General features: G+C 43.1%; 1 protein-coding gene across 1 annotated transcript in view; it reads right to left on the bottom strand.

Annotated features, from left to right (window-relative positions):
• grik4 (glutamate ionotropic receptor kainate type subunit 4) overlaps nt 1-14,076 on the bottom strand; it is a 455,986-nt gene that overhangs the window by 123,280 nt on the left and 318,630 nt on the right. The window lies entirely within an intron of this gene.

The following is a 14,076-nucleotide window of genomic DNA, read 5'->3' as shown; positions in this document are numbered from 1 at the left end:
GGAAACACCGTGCAACTGGCGACCGAAGTCAGGGTGCATGCGCCCGGCCCACCACAAGGAGTCGCTAGAGCACGATGGGACAAGGACACCCCGGCCGGCCAAAACCTCCCCTAACCCGGACGACGCTGGGCCAATTGTACGCCGCCTCATTGGTCTCCCAGTCTCGGCCGGCTGCGACACAGCCTGGGATCAAACCTGGGTCTGTAGTGACGCCTCTAGCACTGCGATGCAGTGATGAGGCTAAATGCATCCCAAGAGTTAAGTTAAAAACACAAAACTCAGATAAGAATCTATAAGAGACCAAAAATCTCCAATCACAAACACTTCCTGTAACTTTTAGGGATGTTCAGTATTGATTGGGCGTCTGTTTTCACAGCTGGGATTTGATGTGCTAAATAAATCGCAGCCGTTCGTTCAGTGCCTCTGCTGTGGATGCAGTCATAACAAGTCCTCAGTTTCTCTAAGAGGTTAAACACAAATGTGCAGAGAGTCTATGAAGATGTACAACCCCCCTCGCTCCCAACTTCCAAAGTAATGACTAACATAACTTACACCTGTGCCCCACTTGCAAAAGTTTAAAAAAAATGCAAACACAAGTGCATCTCACCCCTCTATCTCTCCTCGCTCCTGTCTTCCAGAAGCAATTGAATCATCTCTCTTTTAATTCACTATCCACTGAGGTGTGGATGGATGCACCCAGGCTGATGGGCAGCAGGCTGTGGGGCCTCTGGGAACGCAATACACCAGGTGGGCAGCGGCTAGCACAGTGGGGCTTGAAGGGGTACCTGGAAGGATGCAGTTTGGGCCATGAGATAATTGAATTTTTATTGAACCTTTATTTAACTAGGCAAGTCAGTTAAGAACAAATTCTTATTTACAATGACGGCCTACCCCAGCCAAACCCTAACCCGGATGATGCTGGCCCAATTGTGTGCAGCCCTATGGGACTCCCAATCACGGCTGGTTGTGATACAGCCTGGAATCAATCCAGGGTCTGTAGTGATGCCTCTAGCACTAAGATGCAGTACCTTAGACCGCTGCGCCACTTGGGAGGCCTCTTCATCACAGCAGATTGCCTGCCTGCACAGTTCCGCGTGCCCATACATCGCTCTCCCTATGCCCCTGTATCCCCAATTCATTTTAAATCCCTGCCCATCAGGGTGCAATGGAGTCCCCGGGAAGCGTGGATGGATGTAGCGTGCTCTTTTCTTGACAGGCAGTGGCTGTGGTGGCAAAAATGTGAAACACGGATAATGGCCGAGCCACACAGGGGAAATGCAACCCCTCCACCGCTCCCCACCCCTCTGCCCTTCCAGGATCCCTTCTCGCTCTCACAGCACGGATTGCAGAGTGTTATCACCGTGCCCCTTTTGTTTGGAGAGCCTTTCCGCTCTGGTAACTTTGCTGTGGAGCAGTCGGGTTTGGAGAGAAGAGAGGAGACCTCCATTGGCCCATTGGTGAATACTTGTTGTGATATGTTTGGCTCAAAGAAGGAATTATTTGTCTACCAAAGCATGAGACCACAGCAAAGAGGCCCGCTAAACTGACATAAGAACTAGCCCAGTAGCTCTACAGTGATCAGTATGAATAAAACAATAAATCAGTGTAGAAAATATAAATGCATCAGGAAGGAAAAGGTTTGGTTTCTTTGGTTTCAGCGAGCTCATAGAAGACGTTTAACTCATAGAACTAATTCAATGTCAGTTGAGAGGTGCTCTTTGTCAGGAACAACAATGCAGACCCTGGAAGTTCTTTAAAAACCATGGCGACAACCGCCACGAGACAAAGTTGTGATGTCAAGGGTTCGTGGGGGGGGTCATGATCACCCTGGTTTGACGAGTCATTTTCCTCGGCGTAACCTCCTCCTCCAATTGGCTCGGGGAAACCTTTTCATGTCCCTCCATCATTGAGGGACTACTACTTAAATCAGACTTCAGTAAAATAGACACATAGACAGCACAATTACCGCTTTCTAACCCACAAAGGTTTCGTAAGCGAATGAATCACATTGACCCATATAGATATATGACTGTTACGGGGAAAATAGGATATTATGCAGTGAAATAGCCAGCCCGTCTACAAGTACCGTCGTCTAACAGATCATTTACAGCAACGCAATCGCATGACACTACAACCCCACTACGTCTCCCGGAGCTTGGTCTATGCGCCAGTCAGATACAGTACTGTACGTAGAGGTGGAGACTGAGGGGAGGGTTAATAGTGTATTAGAGGTGAAATTTCTGGTTGTGTGTGTTGAGTGTGGGCTACTGCCGTGTGACAGAGTTGTTTAATGAGAGCGTTCCGCACAGGACTCTGAAGTGAGGCAGCGAGCCAGAGAGCAGGGCTAACTAGTAAACCCGGCGCTATCCACAGGTGTGAAGAGAACACACTGGAACACCTGCGGTACGCACCATGAACGCCTACATAATGCTACCGTCTCACAAGCATGACCTTGGCCCCTGGTTGGTGTCGCATTCGCAGCAGTACGTTTTCGAACGCGACTCCTCTATGATGGTGGGGTTTCATTGTGGCATTCTCATAGATCAGGATTGCTATTCTCAATGGTTACGACAGGTGTCATTACGCCGGGACGAGACGGCAGCGGCCACAATCCTTTGGGCTGGTTGAGTGGACTGGCGTGCCCTTTGGTGTGTGCAATGCACCAGTCATTTTCCACTATTTTATGGGAAGTGGTGCTTGGTGACCTCACCTGCAATCATCTACTTATCTATCTTGATGGCATTATTGTCTTCTGAAAAGACTTAGTGGTAATGGTATAGCGATAGTGGTAATGATGGTGGTAATGGTATAAAACCTTCATGACGCATTGTTCAAGTAGTATAACCACAGACCCCTAAAAGTATAACCACAGACGCCCAAAAGACAATGTTCTTATTCCACAAAAAAAGGACTCAGAAAGACTCTTGTTTTTGGTCGGGTTGGACTCCAAGACATAGCTTGAGGTTTCCTGCAAACGCTGTGCCAAATGACAAAAAGTACACATGTCTAACTTTGTGGAAATTAGCACGGTTTCTCAAAGCGCTTGGTCTGAAGGTGAAACCTAAATGACCAGGCCTGCTTCCACTGAGAAGTTGACAAGTGTCCAACTCAATCCTACATGTAGGCTGTGAAACAACAACCATGAGCCCTTGGAGTCCCCAGAGGGAGGCACGCAAATCTGACGCCATATGGTAAGCCAAAATATAATGAGATCTTACATCTGCTACCTTGCCCCTTATGTGCCAGCCGAACAAAACTCATGTTTAATAAAATATCAGACATCCTTTATGGGGGGGGGGGGGGGGGGCAGTGTGTCAGCCATAACCGATGGTGTCCTTTGTTGGGAAAATAAAACATTAGCCATGTGTCACAGCCCAGAACTGGCCCACTCACAATTAACACACAACATAGCCACTGTGGAGTGCCTGGGCTCACCAGCAGTGCTGAGCACAGAGAGGAGCATACAGGTTGGCCACAGCCCATCAGAGAACAGATGCACAGGAGAACACAGTCCGTCAGTCAACCCCAGAGCTGGCAGAAGTGGCTGTGGCGGAGAGAAAGGGAAGGGATGGGGCAGGTGTGGGTGATCATATCCATCTGATCATACGTGGCACTGAGAGACACAGAGTAGGAGCTCGGCTGCTGTGGGTGGGAGGGAGGGGGTCGGAGACAGAGAGGAGAGGGAGAGAGAGAGAGGAGACAGCCTCTATTATTGTAATGATCCCGGAGCAGGTCCCCTTGGCTTGGTTCCTCCAAGGCGGGTGGCTGCTGAAGATGGAGCGGTCTGTGGTGGATCCCACAACGGCTTTTCATGCAAGTGGAACATTGATAAACAGATCCCCATCCCCATTGACAAGCCGACCGTGAGAAAAAAAGCTCCCTTTCCTTGGAAAATATATAGTTCTTCTTCACTCTCATCTCTGTGCCTCAAAACATTTTCAAAGGCGCCAGCCACCCAAGTCATAGACGGTTCTCTCTGCTACCGCACGGCAAGCCCGGGCTCAAGCAATTAGACTGCTGAACAGTTAATCAAATGGCTACCCAGACTATTTACATTGACCTCCTTATTTTATTATAATATGTTGCGCCGATTCTGTTGCACGGGCTCGATGTACACTCACTGGACTCTAACCACATACTCCATTGACACTCCAACACACACACATATACATTCATATTCCTTCACACATGCTGCTGCTACCTTGCGTGTTTATTATCTATGCATAGTTACTTTACCCCTATGTACATTTACATATTACCTAAATTAGCTCGACTAAACTCATACACCTGCACATGGACACTGTACCGGTATTCCTTGTATATAGCCTCATTATTGTTATTTTATTGTGTTAATATTTTTCCTTTCGTTTATTCAGCAAATGTATCTTACTTTTTGAAAACTCTGCATTGTTGGTAAAGGGCTCGTAAGCAAGAATTTCACGGTAAGGAATGAATCGCTTTTTGTGACCACTCTTAAGCCCTTGAAGTCCCTGAGGGAGGTATTAGGTGGTCCAGATGTTAGACAAGTGAGACATGGCATAGAGAGTTTTGTGGGACAATTAATTCTGTTCAGTGGTTCTGAGAACCGCATCTGTGATGGGTTTGTTCGAATCTTATCACCTAATACCTAAAACAAAAGGGCCAGTGCAATGACACAGACGACTAGAAAACAAAAGGAACCATGGAATATGGAATACGCTTTTGCATATCTATAACGACAACAAACGGCCAAATTGAATTTGCATCGCCCGTTCATCGCTGGCAACCAGAGAGCGGCTGTGCTCGCATTCATCTCCCCGATCAAATAAAAGCCGTTTCCTGAAGACAGAGGGAGTGAATTTGGATATGCACAGATCTCCTGGCTACCCTCGACAAGACAGATCAATGACACAGAGAAGAAAAGGGGGAGGTCGGGAGGTGTGTGCGCAACAGCTGTGCATCTCTAATTGCAATCCAGCAGCAATAGCAGGCGCACCTGTGTTTTGTTAGCAAGCAGGCGGAACAGAGGCACCCTGCGCCGAGTGACACCGAGCTTAACATCCAAAACATTGCCACCGGCAGACATAGCATCCCATCGACCAGTCAGGAGAGGAAGCTTTCCTCTGCAAATTGCCTATGGGTATAGAGGGCCAATTACAGTACATTGGAAAATTTAAGTCAACACCGCTAGCCAAAATTGAATTACCCCACACTAAATATGGTCTGTTCTCAGAAAAAGGGATCCAGTATTAGGCTGATGGTGTGTGATTATAAGGGGGTAAGAAAAGGTCCGTCCGAAATCCCTCTTAGGATCTCTCAAGCGTTCTCACTGAGTTTTCATTGGGGGATCTCCAGGTGAGACCGCTGCCTCTTTAGGAAATCAGCCGGAGATGCTGAGTGTGGTGAAGTGCGAATGAGAGGAGACTTGCTTTGACTGATTTCCGTGCATGTTAGGTGAGAGGATATATCCTGGAATATGGTCTCGGGGCATGGAGGATAGGTAGGAACGTGAGCATATTGCGGTATGAAAGCAATTCCACACCGTGACCATACACACTGATATGTGCTGCTGGGCCAGAGAACATGGTGTCCATTACAATCAGACTGAGCCAGCTGACACACACTACTCACACACAGTGGGTTCAGTCAACACACAGGTCAATGTCAGAGAAATACAGGGCAGAAATTGAATATCATATGTTAATTACTGCTTTCACAATAACCATGTAAATGTGAGGACCAAGAGACCATAAAAAATGTGTTCAACTTCTGTTCATGGCTGTTCAACCGTGTTTTAATCGTGTATAGTGGTCAGAGTTGATGCCTCATGCTCGGCCGAGTGAAATAATTCTGAATTAACATGCACTATCAATGAGAACCTGGCAGGGTAAACTGACCCAGGGTGTTTTCACACTCTCATTTCAATACATTTTACATTTGGGCCTGACAGAAAGGATTGCAGATATATTCTATTTTTTACTTAACATTTGACTGAATCATTTTTTTTTTTACACAAGCACCGTGGCAGCCTCACCACACACAAAAAAAAAGTATTTTAATATCTGCACGACTGACATTCCGAATACAAGCAATTTTCACAATGTATTCTCACAAAGAGAGTGTGTGTGGATGTGAGGGACCTCCAGTTCTTGTGCCTCTCCAGGGCTATTGTGAAGCCCTCCAGAAGAGTGCTCTGCATGCATTCCTCATGTCAGTCAGGTTCAAAGGGCAGCCGTAAGCACTGCCCCACTGAACTACTATAATCTTACTCGTCTCAATGTGGCAAATATTGAACCTTATTTCTATCATGAAGGAATGGGTTGGAGTGTCTGGGTAAAAGGATGCCAAATGAGAGGGAAATATAGAATATATTTTTAACTGGGGTTTGCTGAGCCAAAGATGTATAATATATATTTGAAATCACAGCTCCAACACATTGAAATTGGCTATCTCAAAGGATCCAAGGAAATCGGACACTATCACTTAAGTATACTGTCTAAAATATGATTCTAAGGCACGTTACATGTCTGATTCAACAGAAACATTTAAATCACTATTCAATCCAACGAATCAAATGTCCTCGCTGAAATCACTTACATTTAAGACAAAATATCATTCTATCGTCACAAATGACAGGGGCATTCCCATTAGGTGGTCACCCAATGGAGCCCACCCACATGCATTGTTTTCCAAAGCCCCATCCACAGCTTTCACAGCTGACCGATGTTGAAAATAACAGCAGCTAACACAGGCAGCTGTTTCATGGAAACTAATTGAATCATAATGTCAATTATAAGTATTTAGTGTGGTATGCATTGCGTCTGCGCATGCCAGCTACCATGCCATAGCCTACATTGCATGCGAAGTGTGACTGGCTCATGACATTTAACCTTGGATGTACGCAGGGTTGCCAGGTCTAGCTGAAATGACGAGTGCAATGACCTCTCAAAACCCGCCCACAAGGCCTGAAAACTAGACACATTTTCATTTGTAGCAAGAGATGACTTGCCACATTTATCCAATAAATCCAATTTCCATAACGTTATCGAGCGAATGAACCTCTACAGGATCGGTGTGTCGTCCCCCACCCCCGCGGGATGGTTGAGCTAACGTAGGCTAATGTGATTAGCATGAGGTTGTGAGTAACAAGAAAAGTTCCCATGACACAGACATACAGTTGAAGTCGGAAGTGTACATACATCTTCAAATACATTTAAACTCAGTTTTTCACAATTCATGACATTTAATCCGAGTAAAAATTCCCTGTCTTAGGTCAGTTAGGATCACCACTCTATTTTAAGAATGTGAAATGTCAGAATAATAGTAGAGAGATTGATTCATTTCAGCTTTTTTTCTTTCATCAGATTCCCAGTGGGTCAGAAGTTTACATACACCCAATTAGGTTTTGGTAGCATTGCCTTTAAATTGTTTAACTTGGGTCAAACGTTTCGGGTAGCCTTCCACAAGCTTCCCACAATAAGTTGGGTGAATTTCGGCCCATTCCTCCTGACAGAGCTGGTGTAACTGAGTCAGGTTTGTAGGCCTCCTTGCACGCACACACCTTTTCAGTTCTGCCTACAAATTTTCTATAGGATTGAGGTCAGGGCTTTGTGATGGCCACTCCAATACCTTGACTTTGTTGTCCTTAAGCCATTTTGCCACAACTTTGGAAGTAGGCTTGGGGTCATTGTCCATTTGGAAGACCCTTTAACTTCCTGACTGACGTCTTGAGATGTTGCTTCAATATATCCACATAATTTTCCTCCCTCATGCTGCCATCTATTTTGTGAAGTGCACCAGTCCCTCCTGCAGCAAAGCACCCCCACAGCATGATGCTGCCACCCCCGTGCTTCACGGTTGGGATGGTGTTCTTCGGTTTGCAAGCTTCCCCCTTTTTCCTCCAAAAATAACGATGGTCATTATGGCCAAACAGTTCTATTTTTGTTTCATCAGACCAGAGGACATTTCTCCAAAAAGCACAATCTTTGTCCACATGTGCAGTTTGAAACCGTAGTCTGGCTTTTTTATGGTGGTTTTGGAGCAGTGGCTTCTTCCTTGCTGAGCGGCCTTTCAGTTTATGTTGATATAGACACATTTATAGAAAACAATGCATATAGATATCGACACATGCTCCAGTTTCAACTGACCTGAGCCCTAGGACCGTGCCCCAGGACTACCTGACATGATGACTCCTTGCTGTCCCAGTCCACCTGACCGTGCTGCTGCTCCAGTTTCAACTGTTCTGCCTTATTATTATTCGACCATGCTGGTCATTTATGAACATTTGAACATCTTGGCCATGTTCTGTTATAATCTCCACCCGGCACAGCCAGAAGAGGATGGCCACCCCACATAGCCTGCTTCCTCTCTAGGTTTCTTCCTAGGTTTTGGCTCTCCTAGGGAGTTTTTCCTAGCCACTGTGCTTCTACACCTGCATTGCTTGCTGTTTGGGGTTTTAGGCTGGGTTTCTGTACAACACTTTGAGATATCAGCTGATGTACGAAGGGCTATATAAATAAATTTTATTTGATTTGTTTTACTGTGGATATAGATACATTTGTACCTGTTTCCTCCAGCATCTTCACAAGGTCCTTTGCTGTTGTTCTGGGATTGATTTGCACTTTTCGCACCAAGGAACATTCATCTCTAGGAGACAGAACGCATCTCATTCCTGAGCAGTAGGTTGGCTGTGTGGTCCCATGGTGTTTATACTTGCGTACTATTATTTGTACAGATGAACGTGGTACATTCAGGCGTTTGGAAATAGCTCCCAAGGATGAACCAGACTGGTGGAGGTCTACAATTATTTTCCTGAGGTCTTGGCTGATTTCTTTTGATTTTCAAAAGAGACACTGTTTGAAGGTAGGCCTTGAAACACATGCACAGGTACACCTCCAATTGACTCCAATTATTTAAATGAGCCTATCAGAAGCTTGTAAAGCCATGACATAATTTTCTGGAATTTTCCAAGCTGTTTAAAGGCACAGTCAGCTTCGTGTATGTAAACTTCTGACCCACTGGAATTGTGATACAGTGAATTATAAGTGAAATAATTTGTCTGTAAACAATTGTTGGAAAAAGTACTTGTGTCATGCACAAAGTAGATATCCCAACTGACTAGCCAAAACTATAGTTTGTTAACAAGAAATTTGTGGAGAGTTTTAATGACTCCAACCTAAGTTTATGTAAACTTCCGACTTCAACTGTATCTGATATGGGCAGAAAGCTTATTAATTCTTGTTAATGTAACTGCACTGTCCAATTTACAGTAGCTATTAAAGTGAAATCATACCATGCTATTGTTTGAGTAGAGAGAACATTTATGAACTTGAAAATGTATTAATAAACCAATAAGACACATTTGGGCAGTCTTGATACACATTTTGAACAGAAATACAATGGTTCATTGAATCAGTTTAAAACTTTGCACATACACTGCTGCCATCTAGTGACCAAAATCTAAATTGTGCTTGGGCTGGAGTAATACATTATGGCCTTTCTCTTCCATTTCAAAGATGATGGGACAAAAAAAACCAAAGAAAAACGCATGTTTTTTTCTTTGTATTATCTTTTACCAGATCTAATGTATTATATTCTACTACATTAATTTCACATTTACACAAACTTCAAAGTGTTTCCTTTCAAATGGTATCAAGAATATGCTTATCCTTGCTTCAGGTCCTAAGCTACAGCCAGTTAGATTTGAATCATTTGAAGCGGAATTTTAAAAAAGGGTCCGATCTTAAGAAGGAATATAATAATAATATTATAATAATTTCTGACGATGTAGACTAAGAAGCTGAATTCGGTTTGCCATCAAAATTATAATTCTTGAGCGCTTAACTGTGTCCCAAGATAAAATATAATTTGCCCTCATTAAACTCGCCAGATAATTTTTCATTCAATGGATGTCGATTTAACATGTTTGACTGTAATGATTAAACAATAAGACCCGAGGAGGTGTGGTCCCTGTTCTTAGGACACAACCCTTAGCAGTGGTATTTTAGCAAATATACCACAAACCCCTGAGGTGCCTTATGGCTATTATAAACTGGTTACCAATATAATTAGAACAGTAAAAATATATATATTTTTGCAATACCTATGGTACACGGCCTGATATACAACCAATCAGCATTCAGGGCTCAAACCACCCAGTTAATTATATTAAATATATCCCGTTTGCCCATAAACGAATAACTATAAATAAATACGACAGGAGAGTTTGAGTGAAATACTTAGATAAATACTTGGATATTTATTTGTATATAAAAAAATAAAAAAATGGACTAACTTCAAAAACCGATTGTTAGGCTATTTTCTGGCGATTGCACAGTTATTATGAGCCAGATTGTTAAGACTACAAACAGTTATAAATAGTCTATTTGCGAGATTGGCTTGTTATTTCAATAGGCATAGGCTACTGACTAAAATCTGGGTTTATAATTGCGATTCAACTTTACCAAGGTATGCTGAGCTAGATGCAGGTTGTCTATAGCCCCTGATAGGCCAACATATAATTTCAGAGAAAAGTCCACAATGAGATCGACATTAAATGTGCAAATTGATACATTTGCAATAGAGCAGGGACCATGATCACAATTGATAACTTCCAAATTGATTAACTAAACATGGCCATTGACAATTGCATAATAACACAAGGCTACAACAACAACAATAAACTGAAGATATAGGCTATTTATTAAACCCGTTTCCCAGCTCCAGGTAGGCTACACAAGTGGCACAAATTGATTTGCAATGAGTCCAGCGATATCGTCATTTCAACATATTAATTGTATCACATGGTAGACTACAGTAGCCTACAATGGCATATACATTAGCCTACTTGATAGCCAACAGATGCAAATTTGTCATTCTCCACATTAAATGTCAGTATGTTTCATTGTGGGCTTTTTCCCATTACAGAAGCATGCGATGGAGTTCTATAACTTCCATTTCAAATGTTCACTTGTGCAGCGCTTGAGACCCAAGAACTGAGCAGGCGTAAAAAAATTTTTTCGTTTGATATGGTTTTCCGTAAGAAAAGTCGACATTAGAATGCAATTTATTTATCTAAAGCCCTCTAGTGCGGCTAAAGTGATTTTCTATTGTTTTGTCTCTGTCATATCAGTCCTATTGCGTTAATATGTTTTATAGAGAAAGGGTTGCATATTGGTGTCTCCATAATGACAATCTAAACCACCTACTGACAACTGGCAAAAAGTTGTCACGACGTATGGGTGTGCTGCTCTGTCTCCGTGACTCAGATGCAGCACTCTCTTAACCAGTGCTCTCAACACAAAAACACCCACCCAGCCCTCCCCACCACTCACCCACTCACTCACTAGAAGTAGCCCCAAAAAACCCGCGACAAATACATTTTCAACCGCAACATCGTTTTCAAAGTTACGCAATTTGTTCGAAAACCGCAAACATGGCAATCCTGGATGTACTATTTTTTTTCTCCAATATATATAAAAATAATAAAAATGTCACTCTTATTGGCTCCCCCAATGTGGGGGTTCGTGCTCTCTGATTGGCACAGCATGAAGTTCTCGGCCACTGACAAGCACTGCAAATCTAAAAGTAGAACCGTCAGGTTTGTCACTACCAGTCAGCATGCAGCAGGTACTGCTTTTATTCTAGCAATAGAATGACCGTCCTCCCACTGTGATAAGTACCTATTGGCAGTCTATAGGCAGTGAGGTTTCTGTGTGTTTCATGCTTAAAACAGACATTTCCTCGAAGTTCAAACCCAAGTCGGAGCTCCTTACAGCTCATGTAAATTATACTGAGCAAAAATATTAACCGGCATACAACAATTTCAAAGATTTGACTGATCAACTGTTCATATAAGGAAATCAGTGAATTGAAATGAATTCATTAGACCCTAATCTATGGATTTAACACATGGGAATACAGATATGCATCTGTTGGTCACAGACACCTTAAAAAAAGGTAGGGGTGTGGATCAGCAAATCAGTCAGTATCTGGTGTGACCACCATTTGCCTCATGCAGCACGACACATCTCCTTAGCATAGATCAGGCTGTTGATTGTGGCCTGTGGAATGTTGTCCCACACCTCTTCAATGGCTGCGCAAAGTTGCTGGATATTGGCGGGAACTGGAACACACTGTCATACAAGTTCATCCAGAGCATCCCAAACATGCTCAATGGGTGACATTTCTGGTGAGTATGCAGGCCATGGAAGAACTGGGGCATTTTCAGCTTCCAGGAATTGTATGCAGATCCTTGTGACATGGAGCCGTGCATTATCATGCTGAAACATGAGGTGATGGCGGCGGATGAATGGCATGACAATGGGCCTCAGGATCTCATCGCAGTATTTCTGTGCATTAAAATTGCCATCGATAAAATGGAATTGTGTTCATTGTCCGTAGCTTATGCCTGCCCATACCATAACCCCTCCGCCACCATGAGGCATTCTGTTCAAAACGTTGACATCAGCAACCGCTCACCCACACAACGCCATATACGTGGTTGGATGTTGGCCGGTTGGATGTACTGCCAAATTATGGTACAGAAATTAAAGCAGTCAGCACGTCAATTGCACACTCCCTCAAAACTTGAAACATCTGTGGCATTGTGTTGTGTGACAAAACTCTACATTTTAGATTGGCCTTTTATTGTCTCCAGCACAAGGTGCACCTGTGTAATGAACATGCTGTTTAAACAACTTCTTGATATGCAACACCTGTCAGGTGGATGGATGATATTGGCAAAGGAGAAATGCTCACTAACAGGGACGTAAACAAATTGGTGCCCAACATTTGAGAGAAATAAGCTTTTGTGCGTATGTAAAATTTGGGGAATCTTTTATTCCAGCTCATGAAACATGGGACCAACACTTTAAATATTGCGTTTATATTTTTGTTCAGTGTAGAAGACCATTCCTTAAAACATGTTCTGCAGCATTCAACAGCAAAACATAAAAAACTGTTCAATGCAATGTAAAGATTTAGATTCCTGCCTAAATAGACAGACAAATGGACAATAATTATTTATCATAAGACGGCCATAAACAATACCCAGTAATGCTTAATTAAACTGCCAGAAGATTCAAATCTCACCTTTCTGATAAAAATAGTTATACATTGCTCAGGTGTCGTCTCTTTTGAGGACACAAGCTCAAGTACACAGTACAAACGTGATAAAAACACGAAAATATAACACATAATATTACTCAACAAAAGTGGGGGAATAGGGCATGAAATGATTGAAATGCTTTCTAATTATAGTAACAATAAAATCATAAATTACTTTAATATTTAACCTATCTTTTAACTGTAAAATAAACATGATCATACTTGTTGACAGCACAAAATTGGCAACACCTCATGACTGACGACAGAGCATTTTCTGCCCAGCATCCTCTGAGCGACGCAGATGCCATGCTTGCTGACTTGTTACAACTTCAGCTTTAAACACAAAGTGATTTTGTCTTGCTGTGACCAAGAGAAAGTGGACTAAATCCATCAATGAACATCACAGCGTGATGAGATTGCTTTTGCTGCTATAGCTAGGGTATCCCATCTCATATTTCCCGTATTGTAAGTGAAGCTGCGAGGTTCACAGCCAGAGGAAATCAAACCATTATCTGCATAGGCCAGAAAATCTAACGTGTCGCTCTCTATGCAAATGAGGTGTCAGATTTCACAGAGCGCAGCAATTGATGTTGTGCTGTTCACAGAGCACTCTGTACACAAAAATGTTGGTCAGGAACCGGTCTAGAACCGCTCAAAGTCCACTAAATAGGAAAGCTAACGTTTAAGAGGTGTTAAAAGGATTATACTGTACATGGAGCTAGGAGTTCTCGGCATCTGTGCTACGCAATTGCTTCCTGTGAAGAGATAAAAACCTGTCCACAGAACAGGTACTGTTTTTATTAGTTACCATTTTCTACATCCAGATGGGTTACAGTATGCCTCAGCACAGCAACACTTAGAGCCCCCCAAATGGATATGGAGCTCTCCGAATGATAAATTGAGTGTTTGTAATAGGTTGATCACATGGAAGGGGCTGTCATGAGCCATATTTTCATGTGTCCCCCTATTTACTCGGCCTCCTGTCAGCTT

This window comes from Oncorhynchus mykiss, chromosome 27 (assembly GCF_057628025.1).
Source record: "Oncorhynchus mykiss isolate SJ-2025 chromosome 27, ASM5762802v1, whole genome shotgun sequence".
Classification (NCBI taxonomy): Eukaryota; Metazoa; Chordata; class Actinopteri; order Salmoniformes; family Salmonidae; genus Oncorhynchus; species Oncorhynchus mykiss.
The sequence above is the reverse complement of the archived record's forward strand: the minus strand, read 5'-3'. Positions and strand labels throughout refer to the sequence as shown.